At 40.7% G+C, this 20,642-nt stretch overlaps 1 protein-coding gene across 1 annotated transcript in view; it reads right to left on the bottom strand.

Annotated features, from left to right (window-relative positions):
- The window catches only part of tenm1 (teneurin transmembrane protein 1), a 281,619-nt gene extending 265,387 nt beyond the window's left edge, over positions 1-16,232 (bottom strand). The window contains exon 1 of the mRNA XM_007554794.2: positions 15,731-16,232. The gene's annotated coding sequence lies outside the window, so the exon portion shown is untranslated. The remainder of the gene's footprint in view (positions 1-15,730) is intronic.
- Positions 16,233-20,642: the final 4,410 nt, after the last annotated feature.

The raw sequence follows: 20,642 nt of genomic DNA on the forward strand, positions 1-20,642 counted from the left end.
AGGACCCACAGGACCCTGTTATGCCTACGAACACCCGAAACGCCATGAAACACAACGCCACCTACTGGCACCCCGCAGCGACTGCCGAGAAACAGGGAGGCCTGAACGCCAACCGGGGATGCGGAGAGTGATGGATAGATAATGAGAGGTGGAAGGATCTCGCAGAGAAAATTGGGGGAATTGAAGGATGGAGAGATTGCCAAGTGAGACATGGAGTGATAGAGAGTTTTAATTAGTGGATAAGGGCGCGCTATATCTGTGGGCGGCGGCGGAGGCACTCTTGTCACGTAGTTGTGCTTTCATAGCTGACCAAGCCTGAAATCTCTTGTTGCTAATACCGAGTTTACCAGCAGAACACGTACTGTTGCGTGTTACCCCGCCCCCCTCACACACACACACACACACATACACACACTTTAAAACATGCCGGCCTGGAGCACAACGCTGCATACCGGCGAGGCTTCAGAGACGAAACGCTGACAATCAGCCGCAGACCGACACACAGGCACTGCCCTTGCGCCTACACATACTTATAGCGTTTCACAGTTCCTGAAAAAAAAACAAAAAAAAAAAACAACACACTTGAACGCCCACACGCCGCGGAGAATCAACAGCCTTTACTGGCCCTCGCAGCGGAGACAATATTGCACCAACGTTTGCTTTCCTGCGCTCCTCCTGCCGCGTCCTCGCCGCACTTCATCCTTTCACTCGGCAGGTTAATGCGCGTTTGCAGCGCGAGCCGCAGAGAGGTGGCACAATGAGCAGTCCTCATTGTGTCCTCGCTCCCTTCAGAGCGAGAGCATGACTGAGAAGCAGGAAATGGAGTCTGTGTGTCCCTTCACAGAGCAGATCAGGTCCTGTCAGGGAGCTGTCAGCGGGCCGGGAAGCCATCCTGGACCATTTGACTATTTATAGTGGACACGGCTCAAATCCCACATCGGCACTGCATGCCTGAGTGGCGTGGAGAAATCCATAAGGTCCTACAGTATTCATGGCCTCTGAGTGTGGCCGAGAGCGAAGGAATCGCTCGCCTTAAACTTTTCAAAGGACATTTTTTTATATATGTATATAAATATATATGTCTTAACTGCAGGTAAAACTTACTTTCTGTCAGACCTTGACTACACGGTACGGCCCTTTTCCTGCTGCGTCTTAGCAGAATACCACTTTCTATTCATGATATCCACCTCTGCTGCTCTGTGATCTAAATCCCTCTGCCGATTCCCCAGTAGGCCGAGGAATAAACAACAACAACAGGAAAAAAAAACACACACACACGTACACGCATACACACACACACACACACACACACACACGGAATGGTCCAACTTGAGATTCCCTCAGTGTTATACTCTTACATAAACACCATGACATAACGCTATAAGTTAGAGGCATAGCAACAAATGTAGTACACAAAGCATGACCAAACTAGATTATAGGGATATTTTTGGAAAAACACCTGCTCTGCCTGGGATATTTGCAGTTTTTTTTACAGATACAAATTTCACAAATCTCATGAAATGTGCTTTAAAAATTCTAAGTACTGCTGAATAATCTAAACCTAGTCTTTACTCCACACATGATGCTATTCAGTTCCTCGATTTGTGTGTTTTGACACTTACATAAATGTTTCAGTGACCTCAAAATGCTTTTTAGATCATTTCTGTTTAGTGAGGAATTACCCAGATTATGTTTGATCAGCTGAAGCATTATGAGTTTAGCTTAGCATCAATAGGGAGTTTGAATGCAGAGGCCATCTTTACAGCTGTTAGCAGCTAACAGCGGAGACCAGCTGTGGCGTTCTCACAAATCATAAATCTTTTGCCATCAGACTGTCAGGACTGGGGGTTTTTTCTCTACAGCTCACCAAACAAGCTCCTTTAACACTTTAGTAACCCAGCAACATCTTTATTAGCCTACTCATTTCCTTATAGTTTTGACTATAGTCAAAGCTACAAAAGCAACCAACTCGAGAGCTAACTGATTAACTGGATGGTCAGAAAAAGATTTTTATTTTTTACTTACTGACCAAATTTAGTTTAAACAAAGAAAATCAGGCGATATATTTGAGAGATGTCCATATTGTCACCCTCCTATATTAATGGCTTATGTCTTTTTTTTTTTTTTTTTTTTGCCAAAAGATGATTTTGGCAAAAAAAAAATCACTTTTGGCAAAAAACAAAAAAGGACTTAAGCATATTGTGACCTTTCTGAAATAATAGCTCGTGTAGTATATTGCTGTTCAGTTAACAGTGTTGGACTTATATCTTCATCTATTAATTTAAAACCTAACCCTTATCAGGCAGATATAAGTCAGACTGTTTTCTGAAAACCAAGTGTTGGCCTGACTTAGTCATTTTGACTCAAGAACCTAGTTTAATTAATAACGTCGTTAAGCAATTATTAAGTGTTAGTCATATATTCAAACCTAGACAACCTGCAAACACAACCCTAGCAGTGCGCTGCTGACCAAATGGCTGAAAGGCAGCTTATCAAGCATTTTTCCACGAATCTCATATAAAGGACTTTAAGTCAAAGCAGCAGCATTACTATAACTTTTAATCTTTTTACCAGTAATGGCAGAAACACAAACCTCCAAAGAGGTCCTGTCTTTACATCCGACGCCCCAAACGTCAACCTGCAGGGATGTGCGGACATTTGATCACACAAAACACGAGGCTCAAAGCTGCTTAATCAATATTCTTGACAAGGCAAAGCCTCGTTCAACACAACTGATATTCCCGCTCTCCTGTAAAATAAACAGACGTCGGCCCTCACACTGCAGGACCGGAAGGCTGCTCACACTAACTAGCTCCGCAAATAAAGCTTAACTCCATGAGTGACAGCCTCCTAAGCTCTCTGCATCAGCCACTTCTTGGTAAAAAGCCTCTCTCAATAATGCATTCGACCACTAAAACCCTTCCCAAAATACCCAAAGCAGAGCTGGCTGCATTGTGGATGCTAAATTAATTGACTAATCAATGCCATTGATTCCAGAAATTAGATTTGGCGATTAGCGATTCAGACAGTTACTTCCTTCCTGCGCGTCCCCCCTTTATGAAGTTGTTGATTACAGTGAAATGAGTGAGGAAAGAACATTAGCCCTGCAGAGGAGCGCCTGAAAAGATCCACAAGGAGCGCCTGAGCTGCATGGCGGATTGATTTCTGAGAGTTAAGTGGGCTAATCTTCCATCTACGCCGTCGCAAAGAGATGCTTGTCATCTTTGACGGAAGCCAAAACAGCGTTTAACGTTCAAGGACGGGGACTTTTTGTTATAGTCCAATAAAAAAAAACAACAACAACAACAAAGAAAACCTATCCCATACTTCACCTTATTTCTCACTCGTGCCTCAATGAACCGAAAGACACTGAGGCACGCAGCCGCCTGAACGCATCACGTTCACGCGCCTGTCCGAGGCGCATGCGCCTCCGGGCGGTGACACGCGGGTTGGCCGCGCTCTCTGATAAGAACTCTGAAGTGTGGCGAAGATCTAATATGGAGCCGCTGGATATCTGAGCATTGTTTGTCGTAGCCCGAAGGCTTTCCACTCAGGTATCGGTGAAAAGAGCCGTAGCAATTTTCAAGATAAACAAATCATATAAGCTTGAAATCAATAGCGCCCATTGTAAAACGTATTTGTTGTTAGGAAGTAGCAGAGAGTCATTTTAGGCACTTTTCTCCTTTCAGCATCACATATATATATATTTACCTTGCATTGTTTCTCTATTTATCCAGTACCCTATTTTCCACTGGTAGCTTTGCTTTTTTTTTTTTTTTTAACCTTTCAAAGAAAATTTGTTAAGCAAAACGGCAATGTGCACGTCCCTTAGAAAATTTGCATCCCTCATTTTGTTGCATCTCAGGCGAATCATTGTGTCCTGTAACAACATTAAAAGAAAAACAATATGTGAGCATATTGAGAACGACTCCTCCTGGGAGCACATCGGCTCGGCCCGTCACGCGGTGCAGCAGCTGTAACGTTTGGGATTTCAGGATCGCTACATCTGCAGCAGACTTGTATTAGCTCAGCTTTATTCGAAAATTGGTTGCACTGTGCTGTCATGGTTTTTTCTAAGGGAAGTAGATATGGTGGGGGGTTCTTCTTCTTCTTCTTCTGTTCTCCAATCATTGTTCTCTGTGTTGTTTTGGCATGGCATCCTGGCTGGCAATCAGCAGAGGATATAAAGTTCTTCTTGTCAGGCCACAACCAAAAATGTCAAAAGTATTATCGTGCAATTTTGTGTAGCTGACCAACAAAAATCACATGCCTGTTTGCTAAAGTGGAAGGAAACTGACTACTTTACAAACAGAAACAAATTAATACTTTGTAGACATTTATACCGTTTGCCACAGTGACAGCTGGAAATCTTTTTCTGTCTCAACCAGCTTTTTAGAAATTGACATTTCTTTGCAAAATAGCTTGGAGAGCTGGAAGGTCAACATTTGTCCAAGGCTCTTTTTTTATGGGAAGATTTCAACATACCAAGATTGCCCCATGTTTAGCACTATGAACCCTCACTGCATGGTGTGGTCACCACCACGTTTCATCATGCAGATGATGAAATCAGTGTTATTTCTCTGCCAGACGTGAAAAGTTACATTTTCCTCTCTTCTAACCTACGTACCTTTATACAAATACTCCATCGATTATTCTTAAGATTAATCGAGTAATCAGATGAGAGAGATTGAGAGTTGTTCGTACTCCTAACATTGCACCAGTCAATTTCAGGAGGCTTATTTGTCCCCGGAAAAACGATTAAAAACACTGAAAATTGGACGTTATGCTGCCAACTCTTTCATCGAGAGCGCTGCCCAACACGATTACTCACCCGGCCGGATCGCGGTGTGCGCTAAATAATAAAACATAATTTAACGAAGCGTCGAGGCAGATACATTTTCCCCGAGGAATTTTAATAATCGAGATACTCGAATTCATTCAAGGAATCATTACAGCTACATCTTCCCTAAAGGGATTTATGGAGAGCCCAACGAGTGTTTGACCTTGTGACAGATCCTACCATCCAAAGTGTTGATTGTTGCAGCTCCTCCAAAGCTGCCGTGGGTTTCTCGGCCACTTTCCTGGTTAAATCTCTCCCTTCTTGGCCTCTCAGTTTAGGTGGACAGCCATGTCTTGATTGATTTACTGTTGTCTCATACATTTTCAATGTTTAACTGATGCACTGAATCGTGCACCATCGTACCGTACATTCAAAACTCGAGGCATTGAGACAGGCGCTGCCCTAAACTTCACTGTTTGCCGAGTCACTCGACATTCATAACTCCGTTTAATCTCAAATCTTCTCTAACAAACCTCTTGCATTGACTTCTGGTTGAATGCAGTGACCCGACAACCATCTTTATTTGTCAAGATTTCCAAAGGTGTGAATTATTTTCCAATCTGTGTCAGTTTCATCGCATGAAACTGTAATTGCACAGAAAATACAGTGGCATTTTGAGGGTGTAAAAAGTTCATGAGGACTAAACACGAAGGCATGTCTTCATAACATGAAGTTAATTTGGTCAGTGGTGCACATGCTTGATGTAGTCCCCAAAGTTCATGGCTGAATCAAGCCCCGGTATTAAATTTTAAAACACTAAGCGTCCCGAGCGGTGCGGTGAAACACATTTTGAACTTTTGAACATTAACGCACTCCATTGTGTAACACACGGCTTCTAGCAGAGATGCATCAACAACCATTTTGAAGCAATTCATCTTTTCTGAGAGTTAATAATTCATGATCGTCTGGAGAAAGTAGAGCTATGAATATTACTGATGATACACATGAGGCTATTTACCAGTCAGCAGGAAATAGATGAACTCGTTTAGTGCCGGGATCTACAGTGTAAATTTTGTGAGTTTTGTGTTGCTAAATAAATCATTTTATTGGCTGATTTAAAAAAAAAGAAAAAAGAAAAAAGAAAGAAACCTGAATGTAACTTATTCATAAAGACATATTGGACATGATCATAAAAAGTCAAGCGTGTTTTTTTGTGTGCAGGCGCTTTGTTGTGTGACAAAATACACCAAATATATTTATTTACCAACTTTTCAAAAGTGAAAAAGGGTTTAAAGTTATTCACTTTGCAGAACACCAAAACCTTTTTGACGTCAAAGTTTGTTCTGTACCACAAAAAGAAAAACATTATTGCCATTACAATAATTATTCTTTCTCTGATGAAAACAATAGGAACTTTTATTGATCGTGTTTGCAAACCATCAAATATTACGATTGGAATACTTTTGCTACTGTACTATTTTATCTCTTTTGAAAGCATCCAGGGATGTTAACATTTTAAAATAGAATGAAGACCGCACTAGTTAATTTAATTTGTAAAGTGAAGTAGGCTTATCTTTCTCTTTGCAAGGACATTACTGTATGCAATTATTAATTTGTAGCCAAAGAGACAAAAACTGATTAATTTACAATTTTTCTAAATGCTGCAATAAATTTTTGTTTCCATTTCGTCTACTCCTAGTGGGTAAGTAAAGCCAGGTTTTCCTATGTTACAAAATGCTACTTGCGTGGCAAGGCACTTCATTATCAGGCACCACTTGCCTGTTGCGTAAAGAAATATATTAGCATCATCCACCAGAATGCACATGGAAGGTGAGCGACAGCATTATTACTGCCATTTCTGGCAGAAAACACATTTTAAATTAACACCATTTGTCTTCATAACACTCACATTTCATTTCATTTTACTACACAAATCTGATTTATATCCAGTTTGGTTTTTCGGGGGTTTTTTTTGTCGCACTGCATTCACTCAGAGAAGTAAGATCTACTGCTGTAGCTAAATACAACTTTCAGTTAATATGTAGGATATTACCACTGGGAGGGAACAAACTGTTTAATTTCTCATACCGAAAAGTTGTATTTTAGAGCTGCAGCTTTTTTCGTGATGCAATTTATTTATATTCTGAAATCATCTCCACTACCTACTGACTAAAACAAGAAGGAGAACTATTATGCTTCCTTGAACAACGTAGGACATGTTTCTGGACTATGCAAAACATGTTCATTACATTCTCTGCAAAAAAATTTTAAAAATCATTCACAGATTCTGGTCAGTTTTGCCTAATTTGAGCTTCGTCTAGGACAAGCAGTTTTAGGGCTTTATACATGTGAAAATGGCTGCAGACAGATGCACAGTAGTAACCCTAAAACTTAGCCGCCAAGGATGCAAGAAGGGCTTTCTTAAAGGTAAGTCAACCCACCCACAGTCCCAGAAGGCGTCCAGACAAAAAAGGGGTCAGTCCAACCCATCCAGGTTGGACTGACCCCTGGTGCGCCTTTACTAGTTTCAGAAACTGACAGGACATCCCCGTTATGCGACATCATCCTCGCTCTTCCTAGGTGTCCAGCTAAGAATGGGAGAAAGTTTTAATCTGCTGATTCAGCAGGGACAGAACTTTCTTCCACTCGAAGTCTGGTGGTAAACCCTGCCGTTAATATTCCACGTATTAACTTTCCAGATAATAAGTTTGCACAATTTGTGCAAACTAGAATTATCTATGGCAATGTGGTTGGGTCACTGTCTGACAATAAAAAGTAAAATGAAGCTAAGCAGCTGTGTCCACCTTGATTTGGAGAATGTGCATGGACATTTCTTGCAGCCAACAACAAAACACTTCTCATTTCCAGCAGCCATTGTACAGCAGCAAAACCAGTTTCAAAGAATGAAATGAGCAGAGCTCCAGTTGGGTCGCTATTAGGTGATGGGCTGGGCTCAGCTGGCGCTGCTAGGTGAGGTGTGGTTCCCGCTAATTGCAACTTAATGATAGCAAGTTTTGTCCAGACACCAATAACACTTTTATTTATTTTATTTTATTTTTTTACAAAAAACAAACAAAACAGACTGGGTATTTTTTTTTGTTTTAGTGCTTTAACTGTGTCATTTAGACAACTATCTGACATCAGCGTTAGCATGCTAACATTAGCATTAATTTTATGATTAGCATGCTGCATTATGCTATGCATCAACTCATACAGTGTTTTCTTCCAAGTTATTAGTTAAGTTTATAGAGACACCGCTACGAAGTCGCTTAAAGATGGATAAGAGAACATTTTGAACTTTGATGTTGACCTCAAGTCAACTAAAAATATCATTTCTGAATATTTTCCAGATCTGTTTTTGATCATTCTCGTGTACCGCAGCTGGAAAAAAAAAAGAGCTGCAGGTTTCATCTTGGCAAGAAAAGCAGGACAAAATACAACTGATGTCAACCTACTTATTTCGACACTAACTAAAGAGATGTGCTCTTTGAAGTGGAGGACAGAGCATGTTGTAAAAAATTGGTGGGAGAGGCAGAAATTGATTTTTTATTTCTCTCCTCTATCGCTGTCTCCACCAACTCAATTAATAAAAGTTTACCTGCTGGAAACGTGTGTGTGCGTGTGTGTGTGTGTGTGTGGATGTGAGCCTGCCTTTAAGTGTGAGTGAAGGCGACAGTTTCCCAAAAAGTTTGTTTACTTTCTCGGAGTTGGCAGCTGCAGTCACATTTATTTGAGCTTCAGGTTAGTAAAACCCGAAGTCTACACTGTCTTTATAAAGTAAAGAAAATACAACTGCAGAGTAAGAGGATCTTTGCTAATAGTTCAATAATCATTACCTCCAGGATCCTTTCTTCAAGATTATTAATGAACTCATTAATTTGTAAGCATATAAACATATAACAAACATATTTTGGACTCTGTAATTACTTTTTGATCTACAGCAACAAAAAAGGATTATTACTAAAAAAAATAAAATAAAATGTCTCCTTTATTTGACGAGGGTGCATAAGACTGACATAACACCTGTCATGAACATGAAGGACTCTTTATGACTGTTGTCATGAAGTGTCATTTGGTAAATAATGACACTTTTAATGCAAATTTGCATTAAAATCCATTCAAAGTGCCAACTTTGCATTAAAGTGTCATTATTTACCAAATAATGCAAAGTTTGCACTTTTAGTGGACTTTTAATGCAACTTTTAGAGCAACTTTGCATTATTTACCAAATAATGCAAAGTTTGCACTTTTAGTGGACTTTTAATGCAACTTTTAGAGCAACTTTGCATTAAAAGTGTCATTATTTACCAAATGACACTTCATGACAACATTCATAAAAACTCCTTCATGTTCATGACAGGTGTTATGTCATGTTTATGACGGTGTCATATTAGTCTTCATTACAACTGATGTTCTCACACACAGTTACATCAACAGCAGTCCTCCACCTAAACTCTTCAGCTAGCTGCACTACAGTAACAAACCTCCAGTGAAACACAAGACTCATTTATTTTTCAAAAAGTATACATTTGTACAGATAATTAGTTATCTGGTGTTTCATCCTCCTGGCTAAAATTTGAAAGGAGGATCACTTTTTGGAAGGTGGGATGCGATTGCATTTTCACAATCTAAAATCTCACCTAACACTCATCATTTTTTTGTCATTTGGTTGTTTTTTTTTTCTCTCTAAGGTTTTGACTCTTGCCCGTAGCCCAACGAAAGGAACAACAGACTCCAGAGGAGACGCCGGCTGAGACACACCCAGGATGCTTCACAGCAGACCCCCTCCGGCCTGTGAGTGCGGGTGTGCGCATGTGAACCTGCCTTAGTGTGTGTGGTTTTGGCGCTACGGTAGCCGAAGTTGGTTCTGGTTGGGACGCCGCTGGTGTTGCCTTCTAAGTCGCTCCCAGCATAAAGAGAGAACAACATTTGGTTGAGGAGCAAACAGATAAAGAAGGTATCGTACCAAAGAAAGCAATCTAGAAGGCTTGAAATTAATAAATTAATTAATGAATTAATTTATTCCGCTTTTGCCAATAGGTGATGAAATAAATGAGAATTGGCAGCAGGAAAGTCATTAGTACTAAGATATTTCTTCCAAAACGCAATTTGTCACTTGGCGAATAGAGGGGAAAATAAATAAATAAAAATCTGTAAGCAATTTCTTAGACATATCTCATAATTACCAATTTAGAACGATAAATAGAAGGTTAATATATCTTTAAAAGACATGTTTGCCATGTTTATTTTTTTATGAACATTGTGTTTTTGGTGGTGGACAGACAGGGCCCACACATAATCTGGTTCTAATCTCATAATAACTTCATGCTAATATAGAGTTTAAGGGGGTTAAGAGCAGGGGATGGGCGTCAGACGTTTATCACTGCAAAGAACAAATAAAGAAATAAAACACGAACCTCCATATAAATGAATAAACCAAAATTCTCCAGTTTTTTCTATTAGGTTTTGAAATAAACAAAAACTGGCAGCAAATTAGCGCCAAGAGTTTTTTGTTGTTTTTTTTTTCACCCCAAAACGCAATATGTCACGTTAAAACACGACTTAAAGTAAAAAAAAATTAAAGCCTCATACATCTGTTGAAGACCTAATTCCTACATTAAAACCATAATTTTTTGGAACTTTATAACTTGCTTACTTTTTTAATAGAGGAGGACTATTAGCAAGGACTGAATGGGGAGGACGGGGTCAGCCGGAGGGCGTAGGAACCAAATTTATAGAGCTAAACATTGGAAGACCCAACCTGAAGCCCACATAAAGGTGGAGGGTGTAGGAGATTAGTTCCAACTATTTAAAGTGATGAAGCTACAGCCAGAAAAGACTGATGGAGTAACACTTTTCATTTCCTTTCTTTTTGTTATTGCAATAAATACTTTAAAACACTGCGGTAAAATCTGAAGCCCAGATCCATCCACGACTCTGATATCCTCAGTGCATATATATTTGGTAAACACTGGGACATCTCCAGGAACATTTTTTTACTGGGGTAATTTGACGATATATTTTTAATGTCACAGTGCTGGCAGTTTGCTTTTCGTGGCGTTCAACTCCCATCATCCCCGCGGGATGTGTGGAGGGAGCAGGTGAACGCTCGGAGGTGAACAGTGGCGCCACGTCTCAGCGTTTGTGTTTCAGTGATTCTGGAGTAGGGACAAAATGGCTTTACATTTTCCCATTTCTTTTTTTATCATTATTTCTCAACCTTATGTATGTAATTATGACAAATAATGTTTTGGAAATGTAAAGATGCTAATGTGCAGGCTCCCAGTTGCAAGATTTTTTTTTTAATTACATTTTTAATCGACCTGACCCAGAACTTTGTCATCACCATCTGACAAAAATAAATATAAAATAATTTTTTAATGACCCTATTAGTGATATTTTTACTCATTTTACAGACAAATGCTTCTCAAGAAACGATAGAAATATTATTTAAAACAAAAAACAACAAAAAGTCCATCTGACGGAGTTGACACAGAACTGAAGGTGACAAACTAGTGAGTAAAAAGAAATACTTGGTACATGTGAAGTAATGCAATTTATGTAAAACACATTAAAATGAATTAATTGCACATTTAAGTGAGATTTGACAACAATTTCATTGAAAGAGTCAACTACTCTGATGTAGTTGACGAAATGCCAAACTACCTCAATTTATATGTTGTTATTCTGAAGGAGGCCATATTGTAGCTCATCAGGTCCATGAAATCTTTACATTATACCAAAATTAAGTTTTTATTTCACAAAATTTCATCAAAGTTTTGTAAATTGTCAGTTATGGTGTTGACACATCATGGTTGTGACAAGCAACTTAGGAATAAAACAGAAGAAAAAAACTAAAGAATAACTTAAGCTAACCAGAGCTAACTAGCCCTCTTAGCAAAGGAAGATAATGGAAGAGATCATGGGGTCCTCAGACGTTCTGGTGCCCCCCAATAATGCCTGATTTTTTTTACATTCTTTTCATTTCTGATGGTGTTGACAAAAACTAGGGACAAATTTCAACAAAGTTGAAAAATATATAAAAATGATTTTAAATTCAATTTATTGATACTTTTATAATTATTTATATCAATACTTATACTTCATTGTCATAATATATTATCGTAGTATTCCTTTAATTGTTTTAAACTATTATAATGTACTGAGTTCTGCTCCTGCACAAGGGCTTTTACAGGCATGATCCACCAACTACAATGTTTAAAATAAAAAAAATATTCAGCAAACACCTGGAAAACATTCATTGTTGTGCTCACATGACCCAGGTTAGTTTAGTCAGATATTTGAAAAAAATGATATTTTGTGTATATTTTATTCAAATCTGGTGCTTTATCCATAGGACCTGTTTTATCCCTATTCTCAAGAATCACTGGTTTGCAAAAAGTCCAGCTTTCCAATCGTTCGCCTTTTCGCTTTGAAACGACCAGCAGGGTGGCAGACACTCGAACGCGTTTCGGTGCTTTCGAAGCAACTGAATTTCTCTTGTGCGACGGACATTGAGACGAGGGGGAGGTGGGTTGGGGCGGGAGCAATATGGGCCTCATATTGGCTGCCAGTTCAAGCTCTGACTGCAGAATTAAGTATCATACGCTCTCGGATGAATTTTCTCCCTTCTAATTCGTGACCCCAGATTTTGTTGAAGAGGTTTTTTTTTTCTATCATTTTGCTGGGAACTTCTCGGTCAGAAAAGAGAAGCGTGTGTGAGCGATTCCATGCGAGAGGGGAAGCATTACAGTGCCAGCGGCTACTGCATTCCTGGAATGAAAATTCATAAATAATGCAGGGATGGATAACAAAAAAAAAAAAACTCCCCCGCTGTCTCACACAGCTATGCACTATCCAAAAGGCCATGTGATATCGCTCACATTTCTGAAAAATACAAATTATTAGGAGGTAAAGAAAGATGTTGCAGTAAGAGGTGTTTTTGTTCTTTTTTAACTGGGGACAATGGGACCTGCACACCAGCTGGGGCAACATGCCAGTAGCCCTAACAATCGGCACTCCGGGGCTAAATTTGCAGGAAGTTGCACTGAAATAATGATGCGACTCCAAGGCAAGAAGCACAGAGCAAGCCACTTTGAATTTCCAAAACGCACATATGCACCTTCCCCACTAAAAACAAACCAACAATAAAAAAAAAAATAAAAAAAATAAAAAAAAAACAGAAGGGAAGAAAAAAAACACAACAACCTCAAAACAATTAAAAGAGGAGAAGGGGAAGACCTCCAGATCTGAAAACATGACTGACAGGCCGGTGGTCGGGTGGCTTACTGACAGAAACGCCTCCTCTGTGGCGTGTGACATGATTGCTGACGTGACGCTTCAGCTCTAAAGCCTGCCCCTCTAATTGTTGAGGTGTGCTACGGGAAAACATGCAGTTAATCTGCGTGCAGCAGCCCTGCAGGGCCTCAAAAGCAAAAGAAAGATCCAGGAACAGCAGAGAGCTACGAGGCCCAGATATGACAGACTTAAACGTAACACTACAATCATCCCACCGCCGCTGCCTCCATACATCTAAATCATCTCCCTATGCAGAGAGCAGATGTTTGTGTGAATGGGGTGAAACCCACAGAAAAGAAGTGTGTGTGTGTGTGCGTGTGTGTGCGTGTGTGTAAGCCAACATCCTCTATGTGCATTTTATTAATCACACACATCATCACAACATCAACAGTGCAAAGGACTGCCCTGACGCAACATCTGCTAAGCTGTTACGCTTCAAGAGCAACGGTGACATGCTCAGCTCAGAGATCGCACCGATCGCATCGCGAGAGGTGGAATCGGACGATATGTATATTTTTTCCCCCTCACCGATCTGCGAGCGTCAGGCTGAACTCGCGATTCGTTTCGCTTCAAAATGAATCGGAAACGAAGCACTGGCATCGTTTTCTGTCTGTAAACACATCCGGCAACAGCACATGCGGTTTTTTTTGTTGTTTTTTTTCTTTACACAACTCACTTGAGTGTGGTAACGAAAAAAAAAAAAAGAAAGAAGATCAAATGAAGGTTATTAACATATGCTTTGATGTAGAAATTGGGATATTCTTGTAATTGCCTCATTTATTCATCACTTGCAACACATTTGTCTACCATTTTTCTGCGTTAAAGACTTTCTAGGATTGAGAAATCTAGATAACTGGAATTGGCAGATCTGACCTTACAAAATAAATAAATAAAAAATAAAATAAAAATCTGGACCAGTCAAGAAGGCCCTGATAAGTGCATCTGTATATTAGAGTTTAACGGGCCTTGATGCCCAAACCTGACTTTGATTTTTGTTTTTTAACAAACGTCATGCTAACGCGTAGGAAGAGTAGCGAGGACACTCTGATGGCAGAAGACAATTTTCAGGAAATCGTCCCTCAAATGTCTTTTTCTTCTTTTTTAAATCAGAAACTCAGGCTACTCTAAATTGCTCAAACAAATCAGATTTTATTTCTTCATTTATTTATTGCCTTTATGGCTTTCCATAAACATACACACCCTGGAAGAGTCAGATGCAAAGTGCCTCGTCGCCCAACCTGAGCCAGAAGATGGAGGAGGAATAATCCAGGGTTGATTTCTATGTTCAGATCCTACAGGTTCAAACGTAGATCTAACCGATCCAGAACAAGCAGTGGCTGCAGGAGAAGCAGGCCGTCTCATCCCTGAGGACGATTTGCATCTTTTCAAATCTAATAGCTCATAGTAAAATAAGGCTTAGCTAACAAAATCCCTCACTTCAGAATCCTTCAGATTTCTTTTCTTCCCCCCAATCTATGATCCATTTTTCCATCTTTTGCACAAGCATAATGTATTATTTATTTGTATTTTTTCCCCCCTCCCTTACTATAGTTTACTCAAAGCAATTATTCATAATCCACTGTGAAGGAGAGCAGCAGTGAGCAGGTCTAATTCAGGTCTAACAGAGCATGTCCATCCTTGGTGCAATTTGTGCACATTAATTAGAATTTATCAACAACAACAAATATATATATATATATATATATATATATATATATATATATATATATATATATATCCATTTGGGTTTTAATTATTGTTGCCCCCACGCACTTTCTAATAAAATATTAATAAATATGTTTTTGTAGTCTTTTTTTCCTCCTTCTTCTGCAGCATCGTTCAGTGCTGGAAGAAGTTGCAGGGGGAAAAAAGGGATTAAAAAAAAAAAGAAAGAAAAGAAAACAGACGCTCGGCTGCGGATCAGATCGGCGCACACGGTGTTCAAATGTGTCCTGACGTGCCTGCTGGAGCCGCGCTGGTGCTCATGTCTGTAACCACACACAGCCCGGGCCAATCGAGCGAAGGCTGCTGATGCTGGCGGGGTGTGTGTGTGTGTGTGTGTGTGTGTGTGTGTGTGTGTGTGTGTGTGTGTGAGAGGGGATGGTGAGGAGGGGGATTTGAGATCTGCACCCCGTCTGGTTCTGAGCGCTTTAGATAGGAGAGTCAGAAGTGGAGGCGAAAACAACTCAAGGCGAAGCGAGCAGTTTGCAGAGAGGAGGCGAGAGGAAGAGGAGGAAGAGGAGGAGGAGGAGGGGGTACGGAGGAGGTGGAGGGACACATGAAGCAGGCATGCCCGGCTGCTGATCCGCACTCTCCCCGCCACCCCCCATGAACTGTCATCGTTCAGACCGCTGGAAACAAAGTCACTCCGTGTCCCCCACTCTTCCAAATAAACCAAGGGGGGTGTTGACGATTTATATAGAAAAGGAGCAGCACGTACACACACGCGCGCATTCACGTACCCCGTCTTTTCCCTTACATTCTGCTTCATATGCAAACACATTCACACACAGTGGGTCATACAGCACCGCAGAACAGCTGATAATAAGCATTTCCTGCATCGCAGCCGAGACGCACTACAGCCAGCCATCCCCCGTACAGACAAAAATATATAATAATAATAAAAGGCCAAAAACTAAAGACGTCGCTCACCTTTCCGACGTAAAGCCATTCCTTTAGTCCGACTCTATGCTTGCAGATGCTGAAAGACTTGAGCAAACCAACCTTCCCCTCTTCCTCCCTCCTCCTCCTTCTTGTTGGAAATGTGCTCCTGTTTAAAAAATGTGATGGTCTGGCTCGGAGGTGGCGGTGCTGATGCTGATGATGCTGCTGCTCGCTCCCGAATGCCGACAGAGAGGACGACGAAACGATTTGCGCGGAATAGGAAGGGATCTCCTTGCAGAGGCTGTGCGCCAGCAAACAAACCAGTCAGTCAGTCAGTCAGTCAGTCGTGCTGTGCTGCACTGTGAGAGAGAGAGACAGAGAGAGAGAGAGCGCGCGTGTGTGTGTGTGTGTGTGTGTGTGTGTGCGTGTATATGTATGTAAAGGAGGGAGTATAGTGTATGGAGTCCGGCGCGGTGCGTTTAGCCGCGGTTGAACCCAAATGAGGCTGATGCTGCTGGAGCTGCCGGTGAGAGGCTCGGTGCTGCTAGAGCACTTTGCCTGGATCGTACCACCGCTCCGATTGGAAAGGGGGTGTGGCACAGACACGGGCACTAAAATAAAAGAAATAAAAGAAAAAGAAAATAACGCGCACTGGCGTCAGGAGGTCGTCTGGACCGCCGGTTCGGGTCGTTCAGGTGCTGCCGTATGGCCGCGCCGCGGGCCCGCAGAGTGCTGACTCACCATCACAAAGTTCACTGTGTTTCTGCCTGGAAGCGGAGCAGCGGAAGCAGGCAGCTAGGAAAGTGACAAACAGAAAAAAAAAAAAAAACTGTTCCAGTGATCAACAGGCCAGAGAGCTGCTGTGGTGAGAGGAGAAATATCTCATCCGGAGGCACCTCGATAAGTTAGGAACTGATAGAATTATTCATTAAGTCTCATTCCAGGCGTTTGCTGTCGTTTATTAAGAGTCAAAAGGGAAATAAACGTCATTTTTAACGCAGATGTCAGGCACATGGTTTTGCAGCTCCACACAGAGAAAGAATTACATGTTTCTTGCTAAAGAAGCTGGATGTTTTCAGGGTGCTACAAGTAAATGGGAGGTTGAGTGGAAGAAAAAAGGTGAGAAAGAAATTGTGTTGTTTAGTTACATTTTTGGGGGAAACAGCAACACATTTTGGGGGTTTTGTCAGTTCTAAGCCACAACCATCCAGCTAACATCAATAAATATGTGCTCAGTTTGTAATCATACTAGGTAATATATGGACTTAACGTTTTTTTTTTTGTTTGTTTGTTTAGTTTTTTTGTTGAATTACTGCAGAAGATTAACTTTTCGATGATATTCTCGCTTAGCGTAGGACACTTAAAACCGTCTTCATGGATTTAGGGAGGTAAAACTTCTTTTTATTTTTCAAAGACCTTTTTCAGTGGTTATTTTTTTTGTACAGTAAACCTACAGTAGAGTAACTGTGGATTTCTTCTGCAGGATTTTCCAAAATACAATGTTTTTAAAAAATTAAAAAAAATAACTCACCTTACCTCAGTTCTGCTTTGTGCGTATTTGGGAAGATATTAAGAACCACCAGAAGCCAAATCAATTCCTGGCATCACTTTCCCATGGACACCAAATCATTTCCTTTGCATTCGATGGGGAAACGGATTCAACCTTGCATGTCTGAACCAGAGTTAGACTTGGATGTCCCTCCGTGCCACGATGGATTGAGGCAGAAGCTAAAATAAGCAGCGACAATGATCCGCCTTACAAGTTGAACTGGTATAAATATGTCTAAATGTTTACACCTTGTTGGTTTAATTGCATTTTTGAGACACGGGAAGTGATGAAAAGCTATTTTATGATTCCGTCACCTTACATAGTGCAGCACAGTAAGGCCTGGATTTAGTCTGAACTTGCATTTCTTTAACTTCTTCGTTCTGAATCTGGAGTGAGAGAGTTTTTTTTTTTTTCTGTATTAAAACATACCAATACAGAAAAAAAAATACAGAATAACCAGAAAATGTACATCTGACCTTCTGCCTTCTGAGATGTCACCGGAGACATGAACAAACTATTTTTGGGAGGCTAGATTTGAGCTAAATTAAATACAGATTCAAAAGCAAGACAGAAAGAAACCCAAAATTGTTTTAGATGCAAACTGTATCTAAAGGGAGCGTGATTGATTCCTCGGAGAAGTCTGCCTCGTAGCTTTAACGCGGAGAACGTGACACTAATTTATAGCTCCGCTGGGCGCCGGTGTGCGTTTGCACCTGCACATCATCCCATAAAAGCTGTTTTTCTCTGCTAAATGAGCCACCTAACGAGTCTAACCCGTGCTCTCTGTGTGATGCCTTGGTGTGGGTTTTTCCAGCCACTTCTTATGCATACTCCTGGTGAATGACAGGCGTTCTAATGATGCAGTTTATTATTTCCCCAAAGCACCATACGCACGGGGCTACAAACAACCACTATGACAGCTGCTTCAGTCTATCTGCCTCTCAGCCTGTCTTGCCGTATCCCCAGCACAACACGGCGGTATGCATCTTTTATCACCAATGGGTTTTGGCACTTTCTGTCACTTCCATCACCGGGCCTGCTCTAAATGGAGGCCGCGAGTCCGGCAGCTCCGCACGCGGAGGGGGAAGTGATCTAATGGATGGAAGACGTTTTAATAAAAGCCTCCGTCTCCGACGTGGAGGTCACCTGTGCGTTTCTCGTTTTTGACGGCGGACGGAGAGGAAGTTGGATGCGTCGCCCAAGCAGTAGCCAAGGATTGGCAACTAGGAGCAATCAAACCTATTGTTGTGTGTGTGACTGATAGCCATTGTGGGATTATTGATGCTTACAGGCACATTGTGGCAGCAGCATGGATGAGCAGCTGCTTAAACAACTGGAATGCACAGTTTATAATTTATGTATGACTCACAGGGAAACTAGACTGGAGAGCTGTTAGTTGACCAAGACTTTTGGATTCATCTTTTTTTCCCTCTAATCTCACTTCCTGTAACGTTTCGCCGCACAATGCGGACAAATGTTAACGGGTTTTATTCGAGAGATCAACACAAAGTATGGTGCATTTGTGAAATGGAAGAAAAATCAATGCGTTTTGAATGTTTTAAAGCTAAAAATGAGAAAATGTTCATTTGTATCCCTGAACAGGATCCAATAGAGATGTGGGATGATGCGCATTCTTCTTTCGATTTGTTACCAAGTAAATACAGGGCCAGTATCGCCAATACGATACTGATATTGATACTGATACTTTTTAAGTTGAACATAAAACCAAACTTCTGACCTTTACATGATTTTTTTTGTTTGTTTTCTTGTTTTTTGTTTCACTCATTTTGTTCAAACCTATGACAAAGTTTACATCTACAAAACAGGTTAACATATAAACATGACAAACAGCAACAATAAGAAGCAAAAAAATCTTCAAAGAGCAGAAATTAGTCATTTGACAGCAAATCAAAACACAGAAACTGATACAAAAACAAAAGAGGGTTAGTATTGATAGAACCACGCTAGTATTGATCCGATACTGATATCGGATATTTTGGTATTGATATTTTGGATCAACTTCCTTTATTGTCCTACCACTTTGGCCACTATGAATGACAAAAATATAACTCAGTACATTATTATCAAGTTTACCCTATTATCATGTTACAGGGACAGGTTAGGCTGGAAAAGGCTGTGTGTGAAAGTGGGTGGAGCTTAATACAGAGCAAATTGTGGGGAAAAAAACCCCTAGAAGACATTTCGTAAAGACTTCAAACTTGAGCAAAGGTTCACCAACAACCCTGAAGACAAAACCAGAGCTATAACGGAGTAACTGTGAGCAAAGCACAGCCAAATGTTACGGTGGTCCAGTTAAAGAATATAACAAATATTTTATTGAGAATATTTGGCATAACTTGAAAACAGATATGTACAGATGCTGTCCACTAAGTTTGATTGAGGAGAACAAGAAACAATGTCGGCCTTTGGATGTGCAAGAGAACAGATGTGAGCAGTAAAAGGAGCTTAAAGTGAAATGGGCGTGTTGGCTCTCACCGGGCTGCACACAACACCATCATTTCTGTTTCAGCTTACAGTCATACAGTGGACTGTATGTTGGTTTATTATAGAAAATCCCAATAAAGTCATCGTCGGCTTGTGGCTGTTCTTTTTTTTTTTTTCTTTCTTTTTTTGTACAACACTAAAGAAAAAATTCAAGGTGTATCAAGGTTTTTGCAAGGTACTTGTAAGACGCAGAGAAAAGAAAATACATTTTAGCTTTTTTTTCTTTTTTACATGAGGTGACGGTGAGGAAGCGCCGTTTTCACAAAGTAACGAATTAAAGACAACTTACTGAAGTATTTGCTGCATTTTCGACATCTGTTATATGCACACAACCCCTTATAACAGAAAAGAAAAATAAAATGGGCAATTTGAAACTATGGAAGCCAAAAAAAAAATTGAAAGCAGGAAAATGGAAATTCTCAGACGCAGCTCAAGTACCTCAAACAGGAACTGCTCCTCGTTCCTCCGCCGCAGCCGCCGGCGGGAAACAATCTCGGATTTTGATTAGGAATCCAGCGTCTTCAAGAGCCCTGTGAAGGAGGTGCCGGCTCGCGCTGGAAAGCCCGCGCGTTTCAGAAACTCCATGTTTGCCTGCAGAGTCCTAATGGCAGGCACATTACACCTCCAGTGGCTGGGTAAACGCTCTCTTAAAAGAGCACTTCCCCGTTTTTTTTTTTTTTTTTTTTTCCTTCCCTCCGACACATCTCACCGAGGTATCTCCTTGACAACCGGGGCTCAATGCAGAAATTTGAAATGTCACAGTGTTTTACTGTGATTCCTTTTCTACCATTACGGCCTACAGAGGCGAGATAATGGACGCGGGGAGGAGCGGTTATGGTCTGGCCTTGCATATTCTCCCGGAAAACACGTCTGGTGAAAAGTTCAGGGGGAGGATTTTTGCATCCT

Source organism: Poecilia formosa, unplaced genomic scaffold (genome assembly GCF_000485575.1).
Source record: "Poecilia formosa unplaced genomic scaffold, Poecilia_formosa-5.1.2 Scaffold66, whole genome shotgun sequence".
Classification (NCBI taxonomy): domain Eukaryota; kingdom Metazoa; phylum Chordata; class Actinopteri; order Cyprinodontiformes; family Poeciliidae; genus Poecilia; species Poecilia formosa.